The sequence below is a fragment of the Mchenga conophoros genome, linkage group LG12 (genome assembly GCF_057382185.1).
Source record: "Mchenga conophoros isolate Kocher_MC1m ecotype Shallow Benthic linkage group LG12, M_conophoros_male_GT1.1, whole genome shotgun sequence".
In the NCBI taxonomy this organism is placed as follows: Eukaryota; Metazoa; Chordata; class Actinopteri; order Cichliformes; family Cichlidae; genus Mchenga; species Mchenga conophoros.
In genome coordinates this window covers 39,532,065-39,553,336 of record NC_140537.1, presented here as the reverse complement: position 1 = coordinate 39,553,336, position 21,272 = coordinate 39,532,065, and positions in this window count along the sequence as shown.

Here is a 21,272-nt window from a genome sequence, read left to right as displayed (position 1 = left end):
ATTTTAATTACTGAATGAAGAAAGATGATGGGAAGAAGCAACTGCTACAGGACTAAAGATTAGAGGAGCACACACCAGTGGGAAGTATGGAAAAATAAGTGAAAGGGTGGAAAAATAACAGAAATTACATCTTGATGAGAAGAGATGGAGGAAAAGTTTAAAGCCAAATACAAAAGCACTAATGAACTTTCAGGGAAGCAAATTAAATTAACTGTAGTGAAATGATTAAGAAAAGAGTCATCACAATAAACACCCTGTTTTTCTTTAATTATGGTTCTGAAATTAATTAGTGGAATGTTGTTTAGAGTACGATTTTGGCGTAATTACAAGCAAAGAGTTCAAAGGTTGGTATTAATTTTAATATTTCTAAGAGCACAAGTACTAAAAAAATCCATTTGATTTTTAGATTTAGCACATTTTTAGCAAAAAAAAGAAAAAAAGAAAAAAAAAAGCAATTGTTTTTTGTCATCAGTGCATTTTAGCCCCTTGTCTAAAAGAAACAGGCAAGAGGTAAGATAGAAATGAACACCATACAACGTGGTAGAGGGTTTCTTTTGTGTTTTTATTTGTTTGTTGGAGGTTATTTTAGTGCAAATCTTACAAGGTTTGTCCCTTGTTTTTGGTTGTTTTTTTTAAATGAGGGATAAAAGTGTTATTCTAAGCTAGGCAACAATTCTCCACTATTGTGCTATCAAGGTTAGAAGAATTTAGTTCTTATAAATGTACATAGAAAACCACCAAAACACTGAATAGCCCTGTTGTGGCAGTACAACCCATATGGAAAAGAAATAGTAAAAACATATATGATTTACTCATGAAAGTGGCCACTTTCATGAGTAAATCATATATAAATCATATAAGGCTTACATGATTTACTCATGAAAGTGGCCACTTTCTCATTACTTTCATATATTTTTTTAGTAAGTATACAAAACAGTTTCATTATATAATTTTTCAAGGGATCTTGTATGTGTTTTCACTCTTGTATGCTTTTCATACAAGTTTCATACAAGACAGATAAAAACTTTATAAGATTTATATATATCTTTTCAATATGGGAAATATCAGGCAATGTGTAGAAGAACATATAAATTAGCACACAGTATAAATAAAAAAGTAAAAATGCTCCTTTCGATTTGTAATACACAAGACAGGAAAATAATCTAACACCTACTGAAATATAATAGTTACAGATGAGCCTGGAGAAAGTTCTAATAGAGGCCTCAGAAGAAGGTTTCGATCATACAACATACAACAACACAGCTACAACACCTTCTACTGAAACCAAATGTGTGTGCATTTGGTTTCATGTAGATATTGAGTGTGTATATGTAAATATATGCATATGTCAGGTGAAAATACCATAAGATGTGCACTAGTGTATATACCTAAGATAAGATAACTCTTTGTCATTGCACAGTCATATATAGTACAATAGTACAATGAAATTGGAAAACTGTCCCACGTCCCATGTACAAAACAACACGACATGAAACAACACGACACAACACAACACAACATAGTAACTTAACTTAGTAATAAAATGAATAAGTGTATGTTATTATTGCACATTAATTATTATTGCACTTTGCTATAATATAAATATTATTATTGTTATTGTTTTACTCCCCCAAAAAGTCCAGGGAGGTAGCCAATCAGGTCAGCTGTTTGCACTGATTAGGGCTATTGCCCTGTTGTAAAAGCTGTCCTCGACTCTATTTGTCCAGGACCTCAGCAGCCTGAACCTCCTGCCAGACGGCCAGCAGCTTAAACACCCGGTGTCCTAAAACTGCCCATTGTCCAGTTAACAGTTCACAAAGTCTACCAGTGTTTTTAACTGTGCTATCTAAGTGTCTATCTGGGGTAACAGTGCTATAACTTTGGGCAATTTTCAAGTTTCTTGTAAGGAAATAATCATGAAACAATCACGCAGACATCCATGTCATTATAGGCAGTACCGTATTCTTGTTTTCTGTTAATTATATCTAATACTCTTGTTCTGGTTTTCTGTATTTGAAAACTAATTACACTAATTAATATGATTTAAGGATGGGTTATATACAAAATGTCAGAGGCAATTATTATTCAAATTTCAACTAAGGATGCAAAATAATGAACTGAGAAATGCATGTTTTTGCACCTCCGTGGAAGTGGACCCGGTACGCCTGTAAATCAAAATCAGTGCTTAGGAAGCATCTTGCGCGTACCTATTATGTGAGATATGTGGGTATGTGTGTGTGTGTCTTCAGCCCTAATTTGATGTCTAAATAAGTGGTTCCTGCCCCCAAGGGTTTGCCTGCAATATATCACTCTGGCAACAATGGAGCTGCCGCTGTCATCATCCCTGGGGACCAGCTGCTCACTCGCTCATGCATGGCCTCGTGGGAAATGCAGACCTGTGAACAATACTGAGATGCTAAATGATGTGCGCACACCCACACAGGATGCACTCTCTGATACAGTATCGGCTTATAGAACTTGCAGCCTGCTCATTATTATTTTCATTTCTTGATATGCGTACCCTCTTTTTTTTGGACTCATTGTGAGGCTGCTCTCTTTCTTTCATCATACTCCTGCTTTTCTCACTGAACCACTTCCCAAGGTGAGATGGTTGACATTTGCTTTAGGTAAATTGGTCAGTAGTCAAGGCAAAGTCAAACCTACAAAAAGGGAACATTGAGAAGACCTTGGAACGAGCCAGTCAGGAAGAAAAGTGGAAAGAAAGAAGAAACAGACACTTACAGAAAGCTTTATGATGGATAATTTGACCGTAATCTTGAGTCTTCACTATTAGTTTAGATTAACTTGAAAGCACATTTTGACAATTCTGTTTTAACCTAATTTGGCATGGCATACATCTTCAAATTCCATGAGCCTAGAAATAATATAGAGTTTCACTTGCAGTTGACTGCTCAGGTCAAACTCAGTTTGCTGCCCATTTAAGGAACAGACCCAAAAGCAGACACAGGAGAAACGAACTAAGGTTAACAAAAAGCAAGTCACTGAATAAACCATGAACACAAAAACAAAGCAAGGCGAAACGAGGGGAAAACTAAACTGAAACCCAGACTGGGAAAAAACTACGACCACCTATGAAAAAGTGACATGAACATGAATCTGAACAAGAGCATGCGAGAAACTATGATGAGGAAAACATGAACATGACCTGAACAGAATCATGATGTATTTTGAACCTGATTTGATGTGGAGGGACGGAAAACAGATGACCTGGCGACTGAATGCAAACACACAGACTAAATACACACAGGAGGTGATCAGTGGAAGTGGAAACACATGGGGGAAACAGCTGACTGGAATGAACATAAAGACGCCACAGGGGAAGTAAAACAAAACACATCGAACATGGAAACAATAGACTCTTCAATGTAAAACAGGAAACATGGAGAGAGGAAGACATAATAACTCAAGTTTGACAACATGAAATACGCAGACAAAAAACACATGACAGACTAACACAGAAAACAGGAAAAGACTTAAACACAGAGACATAGGTGAAACATAACCTAGACTAAAACTCAATTAAACCTTAATTAATAATAACACAACACAAGAACTTAACATATTTCCAATATCATATAAGAAATGAAAACCACAAAATAAACTCAAAATGCTGGGTCACAAACTCAGCCCCTGACAGTTAAAGCCAAATGGGCTGTGACCTCACCTCCCATTTCTCCATCTGTCTGTACATACATACATCACTATGCTATACCTGTTCCACATAGTTAACCTGGAACCAGGTTTACTAAGGATCTAAGCCCTGGAGTAGTGTTGTAGTTCCCCATTCGAGTTCTGAATGGCCTTACTGTATGTAAGTATACTGGTTAGCTGGTATAATCAATATTCCTGTGACAAAGTTTGCATCATTTATGTGATAACAAGATGCATGCCAACAATTAATCCGTTAGAGATAATGGCATAGAATTTATTGTGTCATTGTAAATTATAGTAAGTGATAATGACTAAATATAGCCTGTAGCGTTATTTACTCTTCTTACATTTATGAAAATAATGCATTTCGTCTGATATATTTAACTTTTTTGTCCAAAAGTAAAAGAATTGTAAACAGTGTTGAGCTGAGCATTTTGATTATTTTTCCCTAGCAGTACTGTACATAAGCTAATAAGTTTAAAAAAATTATAAGATCGCAATATTTTTCCAAAAACTTGTATTTCAGTTTGTTACAGGCTCCTAAATGAAGACCTAATTAATTATACTATATTACATTTATTTAAAAATGTTTCAACATCAGTGCCTAAAGAAGATAATTACATTTCGAGATAGTGTATTTTAAAAAGTGTAAGTTAACAAATACATATTTCTAAATAAAAATCACAAGACTATTTAAAGTTTAGGCAAAATAATTGGCAAACATTTCTACAAATTAAACTTGTAATTGGTCATTGCCTGAGGTTAGGCTGTCTTAATTGCCTCTGTGACTAACATGCCATTTTCTCTCTCTCTCTCTGTCACGGTGTATCACTCTCTCTTTGTCTCAGTTGCTAAACTCTCAGACAATCAGCTCAATTTACCTTGCAAAACAAATCTCCCTCTAGCCTTGCAATCAATTAGCTGAGTGGGAAATCAATTAAGCCCATTGCTAAAAAAAAAGCTATTAATAGAAAGCTGACAAACAATAGGGAACCATATATCATGACAAGTGCTGATGTTTTTAATTAGTGCAACATTTAACATCTGCAATTATGAAGTCATAATGAAGAGAGATGACTGAGAGTAGTTTGGTCAATGGTTGAGAAAATGCACTGTATTACACTGTATTGTAATACACTGACTCTATTAAACAGTCTATAAAAAAGATAAAGCACTGTTTTTTAAGGTGTAAGATGAGTCTATGGATTGATTCCATTGTTTTAATGTCTTTTTTCCACAATTTGACATCTTGCACAACTTCTTTACTTTGCCTCAAACTATTCACTAAAATGACCTTTTTTTTTTTTTTTTTTTTTTTTTTACTTTTTATTTTCATTTTTTAAATTGAAAACGAACAACAAACAAACAGAAACAAACAATAAAAGACATTTACAGTTATGGGACAGAGTAGGTATCATCAACTAGCCAAAGCTTGACTGGCCATTATGACCAAAAAAAAAAAATATTCTCAGGAACACACTCTAGTATCTTTATCTTTCAAACATAGCCTCCACCCTCTGAGGACCGAACACAGAAAATACGGGCGTATTAATAATAATAATAAAAAATAATAATTATAATAGTAACAGTATTGGTAATTACAGAAATTTAAAACAAAAAAAAAAAACAAAAACAAAACAAAAACAAAAAAACAAAGGAAACAAAAAAAGAAAAAAAAAAGAAAAAAGGTTCCGTATTTCCCTTTTACACTATGCGATATCTTCTCAGGTGTACAGTAGGATGCTAACTCATTAATCCAATATCTCAGTGTTGGAGAATTTTCAGATTTCCAATGTGTCAGAATACATTTTTTAACTGCAGTACTCGCAAGTAAAATAAAATATTTCTTGTGGTAATCCACATTTATAGAATCTATATCACCTAAAATCCATAGTTTTGGGTCCATTTCGACTTGGATCCCAATTACCCTTGAAATTATTTCAGTAGTCCGTCTCCAGAACTCCTCTATTACTGGGCAATTCCACAGCATATGAAGAAGATCACCATCTATCACCTTACATCTCAAACATTTGGGAGAGTAATTAATATCAATTTTATGTAATCTGTAAGGTGTATAATATGTCCTGTGGAATATATTAAATTGCATTTGTCTATGATTTGTAGAAATTAACATGGTCTGTGCCTGTTCCATTAGATGGTACCATTCTACCTCTTCATAAACATAGCCCAGATCTGCCTCCCATTTTCTTTTCAGTGACGTTTTGTTGTAGTCAGGTAATTTTTCATTAATAATAGTGTATATTGAAGATACTATTCCTTTTATTGACTTCCATGGTTTGGTGCAAAGATGCGTTTCAAAAGGACTTTCTTTAGGAATCTCAGGGAATGTTCCTTTAGTTTTTTCTTTGATCCAGTCTCTTATTTGTAGAAATTTAAAAAAATTTTGGTCTGGAAGTTTAAATTTTTCCTTTAGTTGTTGGAAGTCAATAAATGTATCATTATTATATAGATCGGCAACAGTTCGAATATTTCTATCCTTCCATCCCCGCAATATGGAGTCGGAAATATGATGGGAGAGATCAGGATTGCCCCATAGGGGTGTCCTTCTAAGAAAAGAAATATTTATTTTTAGAAGTGAGTGGGATTCCTGCCAGGCACGGAAGGTGTTTAATATTATCGAATTATTTGTGAGCTTAGATAAACATTTTTTCGTACCTAGAAATGGGACGTCTTTTAATGATATGGGATTCACCTCATATTGTTCTATTGGAACCCATCGAACCTCACTCCTCTCTGCATATAACCAGATCAATATTGATCGATATTGGGAGGCCAGATAATAATTCCTAAAGTTTGGTAGGTTGAGTCCTCCCCTTGAATAAGGGGCCTGTAATGAGGAGAGTTTAACTCTTGGGTTTTTCTTTTGCCATATGAAGGAGGTTATAAGTTTATTTAATTCTTTGAAGAAACTTTTTGGAACATTTATAGGGAGACATTGAAATAAATAGGTAAACTTAGGCAAAATGTTCATTTTAACAACATTAATTCTCCCTATAAGGGATAATGGAAAATCCATCCATCTCTGTATATTAAGTTTAGTTTGCTCCAACAGTTTAATATAATTTAGTTTGAATATTTTATCCTCAGATTTACCAATTTGTATGCCCAAATATTTAAATCCATTGTTACACCACTGTAGTGGATCTGTAAGAGCTCTAACACGATTATCTTGTATATTTAATGACATAATCTCACTTTTAGTATAATTTAACTTGTATCCTGAAGCTGCACTATATTCTTTAAGACAATTCATTAATGAGGGAATTGACTTGAGAGGGTCCGTTATATACAGTAGGAGGTCATCTGCATATAGAGAAAGTTTATGTTCACTTGTACCGAATTTGATTCCAGATATAGCAACATTAGTACGAATGGCCACTGCTAGTGGCTCGATCGCAATCGCAAAGAGCAAGGGAGAACTTGGACAGCCTTGTCTACAGCCTCTGGTTAAGGAGAGGGTGTCAGAAAGCACATTATTTGTTATAATATTGGCTTTGGGGGCGTTAAAAAGTATCCTAACATAGCGGGTGAACTTTTCTCCGAAGCCCATGGCTTCCATTGTCTGAAATAGAAAGTTTGGTTCAATCCTGTCAAATGCTTTATTAGCGTCCATGGAAATTATTAGCAATGGTTCTTGATTTTTTTGAGCGGCATTCAATATGTGGAGCAGGCGCCGCACATTATCTGCTCCCTGTCTGTTTTTAATGAAGCCTGTTTGATCGGCATTTATTATCTTAGGCATAATGTCTTCCAATCTATGTGCAATTATTTTAGATAATATTTTATAATCTGCGTTTAAAAGGCTAAGTGGTCTATAAGAGTCACATCTCTGTTTGTCCTTGCCCGGCTTTGGCAATAATGTAATTGTTGCATTTTCCAGTGATTCCGGTAATTTCTTATTTTCTAAGGCTTCTTTAATCATATTTGTAAGTGGTGTCAATAATTTGTTAGAAAAGGCCTTATAGTAATCAGCTGAGAATCCATCTGGTCCAGGGGTCTTATTATTTTGTAAACACTTGAGGGCTCGAAGAACCTCCATCTCCGTTATATCTACATCAAGCAGTTCTTTGTCCTCATTATATAATTTAGGAAGGGTTATTCCATCTATGAATCTTTTTGCAACAGTACCATCGACCCCTTGCTCAGATTTATACAGATCTTCATAAAACCGTTTAAACTCTGCATTTATAAGTACTGATTCATCAAGAAGTTTATCATCTTCCGTTAGAATTGTCCGTATAAATTTCTCCGATGTTTCTTTCTTAATTTGCCAGGCCAGTAATTTACTTGTTTTGTTTCCAAATTCATAGTAGTGATATCTTGTTCTGGCCATAGCTGCTTCTGCTCTATTGGTGCATAAATTATCATACTGCAACCTTGCTTTTGTTAATGTATTAAGACATTCTTCCTTTTTGGTGGCAATATATTCCTGTTCCAAGTTTTTAATGTCGGTCTCCAATTTAGATATCTTCTCTCTGACCTTTTTAGCCTTATTAGCCCCATATGACATAACCATACCTCTCATATAAGCTTTAAGCGCTTCCCAAATATTAGCATGTGAGGAAGAATTTGAATTAGCATCTAGAAATATTTCAATATTAGTGTTCATGTATGAAATAAAATCAGAGTCTCCTAGCATATAATTCTTGAACCTCCATCTGTAGGTTATATTTTGCGATATATTGGTAGCCCAGAGAAGTTTAATGGGATTATGGTCTGAGAAAGTAGCTGCTAAGTAAGAGCAGTCTATCACTGTTGCCATCATATTTTGTGATATAAGAAACATATCAATTCTTGAGTGCGTATTATGTACTGGAGAAAAAAAAGAAAAATCCCTTTGACCTGGGTGGAGGTTTCGCCATACATCAATTGCGCCTATATCGTTCATACCTTGGTTCAATGCAGTTGCTGCTTTGGATAAAGAAACTGTTTTAGGTGAGGACCGGTCCAAGGAGGGATTTAGGACCATATTGAAATCTCCACCCACAATATACTGTCCCTCAATTGTAGCCACTTTCATTATTAAGTTATTGAAGAATAAAGGGTCATCATAGTTGGGCCCGTATATATTTACCAAAGATATCTTATTTCTATTTATTTCACCATTTACAAGTAGGAATCTGCCATTTTTATCCTTTTCAACTGAGTTTAGTTGAAAGTTCAAGTGTTTATTAATAAGCAGGGTGACTCCTCTTGCTTTGGAGGTATATGATGAATAAAAAACATTGCCTACCCAATCTCTTCGTAATTTTAAATGTTCAGCGTCTGTAAGGTGGCTTTCCTGGATAAAAGCGACATCTACATTTTGCCTCTTTAAATATGTCAACCTTTTTTTTCTCTTAATAGGTGAATTGATCCCTCTAATATTCCAAGATATACAGGTTATATGACCCTTAATTTAAGTTCGGTATAGTAAAATTCTGTACATGGGTGTAATGGTAGGATATAACCTAAGCCAATGAGCTATCTGAACAATTATATAAGTATAAGAAGAATTTTTTGTAAGAGACCATACATAACGCCGAAACATTAAAATAAAAACCTGCCTCATAAAACCCCTATAACAAAACCACATAAGGTAGGTAATTCAACTAAACAATGGTGGTGGCCCAGGCAGTTGTTAAAGTTAAAGTTCTAGCCACTCTCGGTAATATATAAACAGCAAAGTATTAAATTTTAGCAGTCGGATACAGAACGTAATTGTGTAAAGGAAAAAGTAAAATATTTAAACACAATATAATCACACTCATCCAGTAAGGGATTAATTTCTAAATCATAAATGCACACAAAGTCTATAGTTTTATAAATGTGTACTTATTTTAGCTGAGTAATAAGCAAATATTTATGTTAGCTATTAACTACTAGATTGCTATAAATCATATCTTCAATTCGTCTGACAGATGGGAGGTGGCGAGAGTCTGTATCAATGCTTAATGTTATAGTCCCTTTTTTTTTTTTTTCTTCATTTCACCTCGATCCCCAGATTTAACAGTGGCGGACGTCTCGTCTGCGAGTACGGATGTAAATTGCTTTGTTGACATCACATTACATCACTTTAGTCTACTCACTCAGAAAATCTTTCAGATAGCGTTGCGCATGGGGAACATGGGGGAAACAGCTGACTGGAATGAACATAAAGACGCCACAGGGGAAGTAAAACAAAACACATCGAACATGGAAACAATAGACTCTTCAATGTAAAACAGGAAACATGGAGAGAGGAAGACATAATAACTCAAGTTTGACAACATGAAATACGCAGACAAAAAACACATGACAGACTAACACAGAAAACAGGAAAAGACTTAAACACAGAGACATAGGTGAAACATAACCTAGACTAAAACTCAATTAAACCTTAATTAATAATAACACAACACAAGAACTTAACATATTTCCAATACCATATAAGAAATGAAAACCACAAAATAAACTCAAAATGCTGGGTCACAAACTCAGCCCCTGACAGTTAAAGCCAAATGGGCTGTGACCTCACCTCCCATTTCTCCATCTGTCTGTACATACATACATCACTATGCTATACCTGTTCCACATAGTTAACCTGGAACCAGGTTTACTAAGGATCTAAGCCCTGGAGTAGTGTTGTAGTTCCCCATTCGAGTTCTGAATGGCCTTACTGTATGTAAGTATACTGGTTAGCTGGTATAATCAATATTCCTGTGACAAAGTTTGCATCATTTATGTGATAACAAGATGCATGCCAACAATTAATCTGTTAGAGATAATGGCATAGAATTTATTGTGTCATTGTAAATTATAGTAAGTGATAATGACTAAATATAGCCTGTAGCGTTATTTACTCTTCTTACATTTATGAAAATAATGCATTTCGTCTGATATATTTAACTTTTTTGTCCAAAAGTAAAAGAATTGTAAACAGTGTTGAGCTGAGCATTTTGATTATTTTTCCCTAGCAGTACTGTACATAAGCTAATAAGTTTAAAAAAATTATAAGATCGCAATATTTTTCCAAAAACTTGTATTTCAGTTTGTTACAGGCTCCTAAATGAAGACCTAATTAATTATACTATATTACATTTATTTAAAAATGTTTCAACATCAGTGCCTAAAGAAGATAATTACATTTCGAGATAGTGTATTTTAAAAAGTGTAAGTTAACAAATACATATTTCTAAATAAAAATCACAAGACTATTTAAAGTTTAGGCAAAATAATTGGCAAACATTTCTACAAATTAAACTTGTAATTGGTCATTGCCTGAGGTTAGGCTGTCTTAATTGCCTCTGTGACTAACATGCCATTTTCTCTCTCTCTCTCTGTCACGGTGTATCACTCTCTCTTTGTCTCAGTTGCTAAACTCTCAGACAATCAGCTCAATTTACCTTGCAAAACAAATCTCCCTCTAGCCTTGCAATCAATTAGCTGAGTGGGAAATCAATTAAGCCCATTGCTAAAAAAAAAGCTATTAATAGAAAGCTGACAAACAATAGGGAACCATATATCATGACAAGTGCTGATGTTTTTAATTAGTGCAACATTTAACATCTGCAATTATGAAGTCATAATGAAGAGAGATGACTGAGAGTAGTTTGGTCAATGGTTGAGAAAATGCACTGTATTACACTGTATTGTAATACACTGACTCTATTAAACAGTCTATAAAAAAGATAAAGCACTGTTTTTAAGGTGTAAGATGAGTCTATGGATTGATTCCATTGTTTTAATGTCTTTTTCCACAATTTGACATCTTGCACAACTTCTTTACTTTGCCTCAAACTATTCACTAAAATGACCTTTTCCCTTTTCTTCATCAAAGGAAAAAGTAAATTATATGTATTAAAAACTTTATGTTATTAGAATTTAAGCCTACAGGAAATTATTTTAGGGTGGTTCCCATACAAGGGATAACATTAAAAATTTCAGAGGAATCTAAAGTTCGCATTATACCTTCCTTGTCTGCTAAGGTCCATTCAGGTCTGAGTAATGTCTACGATGTCTGCAAACCTGTTTTTTTTTTTTTTTTACTTATCTGCAAAGAATTTACTTTACAATACACCAACTATGCATGTGTCCCAGATGGCAGATTTCAAGAAGACTTAAAAGAAGTGCAGGGATGATTACTTAGCCACTGGAGCCCAGTCCATGTCTGTGTCCACTACATAGTAAAATCAACCCCTAAAGATGATTCTATTCTTATTTTTTTGCATTTTTTTCTTTTTAATGTGCATATTTTAAATGTTCTCTTATTGCTTATTTATATTTTACTTCCATATTTTACAAGTAAATTGTCTAAAGCAGCACGTATTTCATGCTTTTTTTCATTTTACAATTAGCCTAATTTTTATTTTACTTATATTGAAGTCTGCTTTAGCTTCTCCATCAGCTTTTAATATTTTGTGCTGCATTAATCACTACTGCCTTTTAATTTGCATTTAATTTGTATAAAGGGTCCAACAGAGAGACCCTCACACAACCAAAATTATTGCAGCCATCTGTAATGAACTTGTAGCCTTTGAAATGGTTGCTCAGAAGAGAGGGACTGGGTCTGTGACCACTTATAGTCTGTTGCCATCTTCAAAGAAACGTAGGTGCACCAAGACAGAAATAAAACTGTACAAGCTAATTGGTCTCCTATCAATCTGTGATTGAATGAAATCAAGTTGGCAATTACGGTTCATGCAAACTGTTCATAATGATAAGATTAAAGATTGGGATGAATCTGTAAAAATCACAAATCTGTTGCTGTCTGCATTCACAGAAATTCACATTAGCTATTTTTATTCAAAACCAGCCAAAATGTCGTAGACCTGAAGAGTTACAAAAGTGCTACAGCACAGTGATGTAACTGCATAATGACATAAGCAGCTTTGCTTTTACTATACTGTTTATAAGAATAGAACCAATTTGCAACCAGCTGAGTCGAGTCCCTCTGTAGTCTCACTGTAGTTGACTTTCGCACACTGTTGCAGACTTGCTCTGCCTAATTACAAAGTGTTGGCAGTCCATCTTTCTGTGTTTTTAAAATAGATGGCAGTTATTTGCAAACCTTCACCGACACATCGGAGAATGATTGCAACCAGTCTCAGTTGTTGCCAGTTGTTTGGAGACAAGTTCATTCCTACCAGGTGGCCTATGCAATTGCCTTGGAATTGAAAATGGCCACTGAAACTACTTGCACTTGGCAGCTGAATGGGAAAAACAATTGGTTGCCAACCACTAATTACATTAAAAATACTCAAAGATGGGGCTTCAACAATACACATTTATAGCATACAGCCTAAAATAAAATAAAAAAAGGTCTCTGCTTAAGGTTAGGTCACCTGCATACACATTTGTGCATTTGTGCCCAGTGCAGTTTCACTGTTTATATGTTGCAGGGACTAAGTGATGGGGAGGAGTGACAGGCAGAGATGAAGCAGCTAAAAAAAAGAGCAAAGACACAGAGTTGGTGGTGATAGCAGTGTAAATATGCCAGTGTGGTTGAGCCAGGAAGCAGGGGAGTTGACCTTGGTCATAGTTTAAGACCTGTCTTTTATCCGGCTAGCAAGCAGCTCTGAGAACCATTTGTCTGCACACTGCAATGATAGCTTCTCCCTCCTTGTATCTCTTTCTTTTTTCTCCTCGGTCCTCCTTTTATCTGTCTAATTCCTTTCCCTCTTTTATTACTCACTTCAAAATTCAATTCAAAATCCTTGTTATCACTTTGAAAGCTTTGTATGGTCAAGCTTCCTTTTACATTTCCGAGTTAATACAGCCCAGGGCATGTTAGGTGTACCTTGCTTCATACGTAAAATCAAAGGCACCCGATTTATGCTTTTGAAGTTGTGGCTTCCAGACTTTCAAAATCACTCCTGTTGAAATTTATATCTACAGCCTTTAAAAAACTCTATCCTCCAGTTTAAATATCCTCTCATGACTGTTTTTCACTTTTAGTATTAGTCTTTAGTTTGCTTACCCTCAGTTTCGTCTTCTTAGTTTTTTTAGTGTATCTTCAGCAATCTGTAGAGAACTCTTGAGTGGAAGCTAATTAAATGTCGGCTTTCTTGTTGTCTAAAGGTGCTTGTTTAAAGTAGCATCCACTTAATTATGGACATAATCACATCTTTAAGCTTTAAACGAATATTGCTTTGCAATTTTTTAACAAAGATTTTTTCAATCCCATAAAGGAATTTTCTAAAACATATCTCACAAACATATCCTTCTGTTTTGAAGCAGTCATCTCACTGTCTTCTCTTGATTGTCAATTAAGATGACTTATAGCTATAAACACTATGTTTCTGCTGTTATACTGCAGAAAGCATCAATACATATTAAAACTGGGTTAATTATGCTTTGCGACTGATGTGATTAGTAGCAACATTTCTCTCTTAATTATAGATTTTTAGAGAGCATACTATATGAACACAATCCTTACATGCCATCTTCTTTGTTGTGTGATCACGATAAGATCAGCCAGAAAAAGGCATAAATTTAATCTACCTCCATAATACCTTCTGTTTTTAAAGAGACTGATTTTCTCGTGTACCTTTAACACTCCAACATCTGCAAGATTGCGCATATCATCATTTCAAACTACTTATTTCACGCAACTTGAGTGCTCGGAATAAGCTGATGTATCAGCTAATCTTCTATATTACTATCACTTGCTGTGCACTGTATTTAAAATAATGCTGTTTTTCCCTAGTTGCCCTCTGGGGTTACATTGATCTTTCTCTGCTCTTGCCATTTACTGTCTTTAAATTAGCCTTCACAGGGAGTGCTAGGAAACAGAGCCTTTGTGCTAAAATGAAATCTATATTTACATGTATTCTCATTACAATGTTGCTATTCAATTATTGACCTACTGGGTTTCTAATCTATTACAGCCTCTTGAGGACTGGCTTGAGATGCAAATGCTTTCTCTGACTCTAAAGTGAAAAAATGTTATTTACAAGATGGCAGAGTTAAAGCCGCATCCTCGTCACCCTGAGGGCACACATCCTGTAATGACAAAACTCTGTAGGGGCAATGCCTGTGAAAGCTTATAGTGAGTGCTCACAATGTACTTTTCCTGGTGAGGTGGCTATGCTCTGAAGCTGGAAAAATTCAGAGCGTAGCCACCATGATGTCATCCACTGTTAGGGGATAAGAGATTTCAATATTTTTCCAAACTGAATGTGAAAGGTGAGGGATGACTGAGTGAACCTAGAACCAGTGTTTGGTTAAACAGATAACTATATCTATAACTCTTCAATTATCTGTGGGGATGGAGGATAAAAACAAACAAACAAACAAACAAACAAACAAACAAACAAACAAAAACCCCCAAAATAAAATAAAACAAACATTCAAATCATTATGGAGATCCCTTTGGGCTGGTTATTATCTTTTTAAATTTTTTGTTTTAAAACACTAAAAAAAAGTTCCTGTGTGTGTTATACTGTAGCCTAAAGTTTAAGTTTAAGTTAACTGGCAATAACAAGACCATGGATCTCAGCCTCATGTTATGGAGTAATGTTAAAGTAATGACTTCAATAGACCTGGACTTTGTAAAAAGAATCATCGCTTAGATCATTTACTTGCCTTGCAACTGAGCTGCTCTGGCAAGACCAGGTGAGTCAAATGTACGGCTCCTGAACATCCGCCCGCAATACGATTATCCAGCTGAGAATCCATGTTGGCAGGACTGGGACTTTATTTTGATGGGCACACCATGCGCCCAATCACCCTCAAAGATAGACTGGGATCATACCATTATGTGAAAGAAGGAGGGGGATGGGGGGCAGCTGTTCAGAAGACAGCAAGTGTAGTGGTAGAGGCCAGGTACGTGGAGTGGAGCTGGATCGAAATGCAAACATGTCAGAAAAAAGTGAAGAAATGAGTGAAAAAGTCAAACGAGCAGCAGAATTTATAAAATAGAAGCTGGCTTAAGTGATACCCGTTTATGTTTTTAGCCATTTTCCATTGTGGAGGACAAAAGATTTCAAACGTGTCCAGGCCTTTAACATAATCTGTGTTGTAGTAGTAAATCCATAAAAAGAAGGCTTCAATGAAAAGAGGGAGAACATCTGGTTTAACAGGATGTACTGCCAGATCTGTTATTTAAATATAGGCATGTGTGGTATTCACAGAAAAATTGGAACCAGCTAAAAGCCAACAAAACTATTTCAACAACCACCAAACAGCCAAAAAAACAAACAATTAAAGAACAGGTAGGCAGAGTCTGCAAAAAGATGTAAACACATGTAAAGTTGGATCCTTGTCGGGCACTGAAAGCAAACATTTCACAGATGCTGAAACTGTAGGTTTCGTCATTCACATTCACTGAACCAGCAGCAGGAGAAGACCAAAACTATGCTTCACGTAGTTTTTACACAAAGGTTTTAATCAATTCCCTCTTACTTTTGCTGTCTTGCTTCCTCCAGTATAAAACCAAACTTCCTGCACAGCTCGGTCTCCCAGTGCGCTTTGAGACCAGTTTCCCAACAGAAATCTATATTTTCTGGCTGATTCGCTTACTTATTGTGCACCAGTCTACTGTTGTGTGGAGTGTTTTCCCAAAAGGTGTATCAAAAGTAAAAACCATGCTATTTAAAAGCAATAATATGTTTTTATAGTATTGGTTTTGTTGCAGAATGAAATCCATTTTTATTTTATTTGGGGCCTTACAAAAAATCTATATGGACTCAAGTATGTAGAAGAAATCAGATACATGTGATATGAATATATATTAAGTAAAGATGCTACAGAAAGACAGCAACATTGCATGAACTTTCATTTGAATTTGACAACCATTATCAGGAGACCACTGAGATGATGGGAAAGAAAAACAGCTAATCAATATCAGATGTTACAAACAATTTCATAGCTGGATCAGTTGGAGTGATGATGACACAGAGCTGTCCACACACTAAATGTAAATACTGAGATTTTCTACATCATGCTGTGTGTAAGATAAGTTGGACTTGGATACAGGGAGTTGAAAGCTGCAACATGGTTTTGTTTTCAGATTTTGATATGGCGTTTTTCTAATGTGAAACTGACTTTTTCCTTAAATCTATTGGAAACAGAGTCAACACACACTGTAGTTTTTAATCTTGGAATGAAACACGACAGCTCCAGCCTTTGACTGTGGCAGTATGAAAAAGTGAAAATGAGTGTGCTGTTATGATAATGTATGCAAGTATCTGCAGGACTTTGCATTTGTATTTGTGTTCTTTTTCACTGCAGCAATATAATATAATAATGTTGCAAACTTTGAAGCTGTTTTTTATTTTAAATCTACCATATATGTGCCATGCGCCAATAAAATGAACATGAACTACTGCATAGCTGAGGGGAGATTAATATTAAAACCTCTTTCTGGATCCATATCCAGGATCCAGAATGTTTGTTTGTGTGTGTGTGTGTGTGTGTGTGTGTGTGTGTGTGTGTGTATATATATATATATATATATATATATATATATATATATATATATATATATATATATATATATATGTGTGTGTGTGTCTGTGTGGACTTTGTATGTGTGTTCATGTGTGGTGTGCATGTGTGTATGAAAGAGGCACCATGATTAATGCGCTGCTGTCATAGGGCGCCAGATGATGAAGTAGTCATACCACAGGAAGAAGAAAAAAAGAAAATCAGAATAAGAGAAAAAAGTGGACAGATGAAAAAGAGCATGAAAAGCGGAGGCAGGATATTTATTTCTTTTATAGAAGAATCCTGTTTCACATAAAAATATCTTACTACTACCCTTCTGAGCAGGTGAATCATAAATGCAGGATGATTTAAAACAAGGGTTCTTTTGTAAAGGAAAAAAATCATTAGACTTGAATTTTGAAATAATCAAGATCAAGAATTTTAAAAGATGAAATCATACTGTCAGAAAATTACTATCTTCAACTTACTAAATAGCAATAAAATAATTGCAATGGATTGTTTTAAAGATGTTATGCCTCTCTGACAGTTACCTCTTGTGAACCTCATCAGACATTGGTGTCTTTTTTATTAAAAGAACACATCAAACTTTGAAACACTTAGTTGACAGGGAATAACAAATCAGGTATATAGGTGTAAACTAATATACGCTACCAGTCAAAAGTTTTAGATCATTGAAATTTTTCCAGGTTTTATTGAAAATTATGCAGTTTAATGTCACATTGCACTCTGAAATGAAAGCATAGTACAAGTAGGCAACTTGTCCTGTCAAAGCTGAAGTTGAAACTGAGACTTGCCTACTACAGGGAGTGCAGAATTATTAGGCAAATGAGTATTTTGTCCACATCATCCTCTTCATGCATGTTGTCTTACTCCAAGCTGTATAGGCTCGAAAGCCTACTACCAATTAATCATATTAGGTGATGTGCATCTCTGTAATGAGAAGGGGTGTGGTCTAATGACGTCAACACCCTATATCAGGTGTGCATAATTATTAGGCAACGTCCTTTCCTTTGGCAAAATGGGTCAAAAGAAGGACTTGACAGGCTCAGAAAAGTCAAAAATAGTGAGATATCTTGCAGAGGGATGCAGCAGTCTCAAAATTGCAAAGCTTCTGAAGCGTGATCATCGAACAATCAAGCGTTTCATTCAAAAGAGTCAACAGGGTCGCAAGAAGCGTGTGGAAAAACCAAGGCGCAAAATAACTGCCCATGAACTGAGAAAAGTCAAGCGTGCAGCTGCCAAGATGCCACTTGCCACCAGTTTGGCCATATTTCAGAGCTGCAACATCACTGGAATGTCCAAAAGCACAAGGTGTGCAATACTCAGAGACATGGCCAAGGTAAGAAAGGCTGAAAGACGACCACCACTGAACAAGACACACAAGCTGAAACATCAAGACTGGGCCAAGAAATATCTCAAGACTGATTTTTCTAAGGTTTTATGGACTGATGAAATGAGAGTGAGTCTTGATGGGCCAGATGGATGGGCCCGTGGCTGGATTGGTAAAGGCAGAGAGCTCCAGTCCGACTCAGACGCCAGCAAGGTGGAGGTGGAGTACTGGTTTGGGCTGGTATCATCAAAGATGAGCTTGTGGGGCCTTTTCGGGTTGAGGATGGAGTCAAGCTCAACTCCCAGTCCTACTGCCAGTTTCTGGAAGACACCTTCTTCAAGCAGTGGTACAGGAAGAAGTCTGCATCCTTCAAGAAAAACATGATTTTCATGCAGGACAATGCTCCATCACACGCGTCCAAGTACTCCACAGCGTGGCTGGCAAGAAAGGGTATAAAAGAAGAAAAACTAATGACATGGCCACCTTGTTCACCTGAACTGAACCCCATTGAGAACCTGTGGTCCATCATCAAATGTGAGATTTACAAGGAGGGAAAACAGTACACCTCTCTGAACAGTGTCTGGGAGGCTGTGGTTGCTGCTGCACGTAATGTTGATGGTGAACAGATCAAAACACTGACAGAATCCATGGATGGCAGGCTTTTGAGTGTCCTTGCAAAGAAAGGTGGCTATATTGGTCGCTGATTTGTTTTTGTTTTGTTTTTGAATGTCAGAAATGTATATTTGTGAATGCGGAGATGTTATATTGGTTTCACTGGTAAAAATAAATAATTGAAATGGGTATATATTTGTTTTTTGTTAAGTTGCCTAATAATTATGCACAGTAATAGTCACCTGCACACACAGATATCCCCCTAAAATAGCTAAAACTGAAAACAAACTAAAAACTACTTCCAAAAACATTCAGCTTTGATATTAATGAGTTTTTTGGGTTCATTGAGAACATGGTTGTTGTTCAATAATAATATTATTCCTCAAAAATACAACTTGCCTAATAATTCTGCACTCCCTGTATGACCACAAATTATGCTGTAATTGAAGCCGTTGTCCTGTGAGCTGCCTATCACACACGCTGTTAATTCTCAGGAAGTTGTCCTTAGATTCATTTGTGGATTTGGGTCTGCCAGACCTCTTCCTGTCAGAGCTTGGCCCAGTTTGAGTGCCTTTTGATGATAAAGGAAAATGTACTCATTGACATCTTGACTTTCTTTGCAATTTTTCTAAAGGTAAGACCTACATTTTTAAGTTTTTATGATGGTCTGTCCCTCTTCCATTGTTAATTGACTTTTTCTTTCCATTTCTGTAGCAACACAATACTTTCCACAGTACAATCCTGTTCAACTGATGTTCAGGAGGGTATACTACCACAGTGTGTTCCAACACTCCTTTTATGCAGACAGAGGGTGTTGTAAGTAATCCAGAAAAGTTGGAACCTGTAGGATTTCGTAGCACCAGATTTCAAGGCTTGATCAACCTCCATTGCTGCAGAACAGCTCTGAATTGTTCTGCAGCAATTTAAAGCTGCAGAAAAATTAAATTGTTGACTTTGGCTGGAACGTTTTTAATTTGCAGATACTAATGCATTGCTCTCTTAAGGTCCCACCACAACATTTCAATCAGATTAAGGTCTGGACTTTGACACGGGCATTGTAACACCTGCTTTTCTTTTTCAGCCATTCTGCTGTAGATTTGCTGCTGTGCTTGGAATCATTTTCTTGTTGGATGACCCAGTTTCAGCCAGATGGTCTCATGTGACTCTAGAATATTTTAGTGTACAGAGGAGTTCATGGTGAACTCAATGACTGTATGATGTCCAAGTCCTGTGGCTGCAAAACAAGCCCAAATCCTTACCCCCTCCAACACCATGCTTCACCGTTGTTATGAGGAATTTGCACTGATATGCTATGTTTGAAGCTGTGCATTATGGCCAAACATCTCCACTTTGGTCTCATTTGTCCAAACAACATCATTGTTCCAGAAGTCTTGTGGTTTTTCCGATCCAATTTTAGTAACTTAAGCCATGCAGCTCTTGTTCTTTTTAGGGGAAAAATCTTTTCTCCTGGCAGCCCCCAAAACAAACCATACTTGCACAGTCTTTTTCTAATTGTACCATAATTAACTTTAAAGTTTAACAAGCTAACCGAGGTCTGTGAAGTCTTAAATGTAGCTTTTTGAAGTTTCTCTGAGGATTGCATGTTCTGACCTTGGAGTGAATTTGCCAGGCCGTTCATTCCTGGACATCACTGTGTGAGCACACACAGTCAAAACACCTGCTTCTACAGGAGTTATTCACAATTGCTTATGATGAGTTAATCAAGTGCATTTGATTAGCAGAACTTGGCTTCTACTTTGTCAGTTGTTATAGAATCAGGGTGCATCAAGGGTGCAGTTCTTTCTGTGAAGAACTTTGTTCTTCATATGACAATATACACTATTACATTAAAAACAGCTCAGCCAGGTTATAGTGGGTGCAAAAATATTAGGATATTTTATGGCTCAGGATTTGCAATAGTACCATCAGCTTTAGTGACCCAAAGATGAGAACCTTTAAATAAAAACGATAGAAGAAAAAAGCATGAATAAATGCTTTGTTTGACCCTGTAATCTTCTTTGAAGAGGCACCAGTGACAGAGTAAAGCATCATCTTAAGAACATACAGTGTCTTAGAGAAGGGCTCTGTGGCTACCCACATAACTACCATCATAATTGCTGAACTTAACCCTACTGAGTAAAGTTTCTCTGCTCTGCTAATAACAGCGTGTGATGGGAAAAGTATTTACTTTTATGAGAAGGTGAGCAAAGAAGAGGGCAGAGGATCTAAT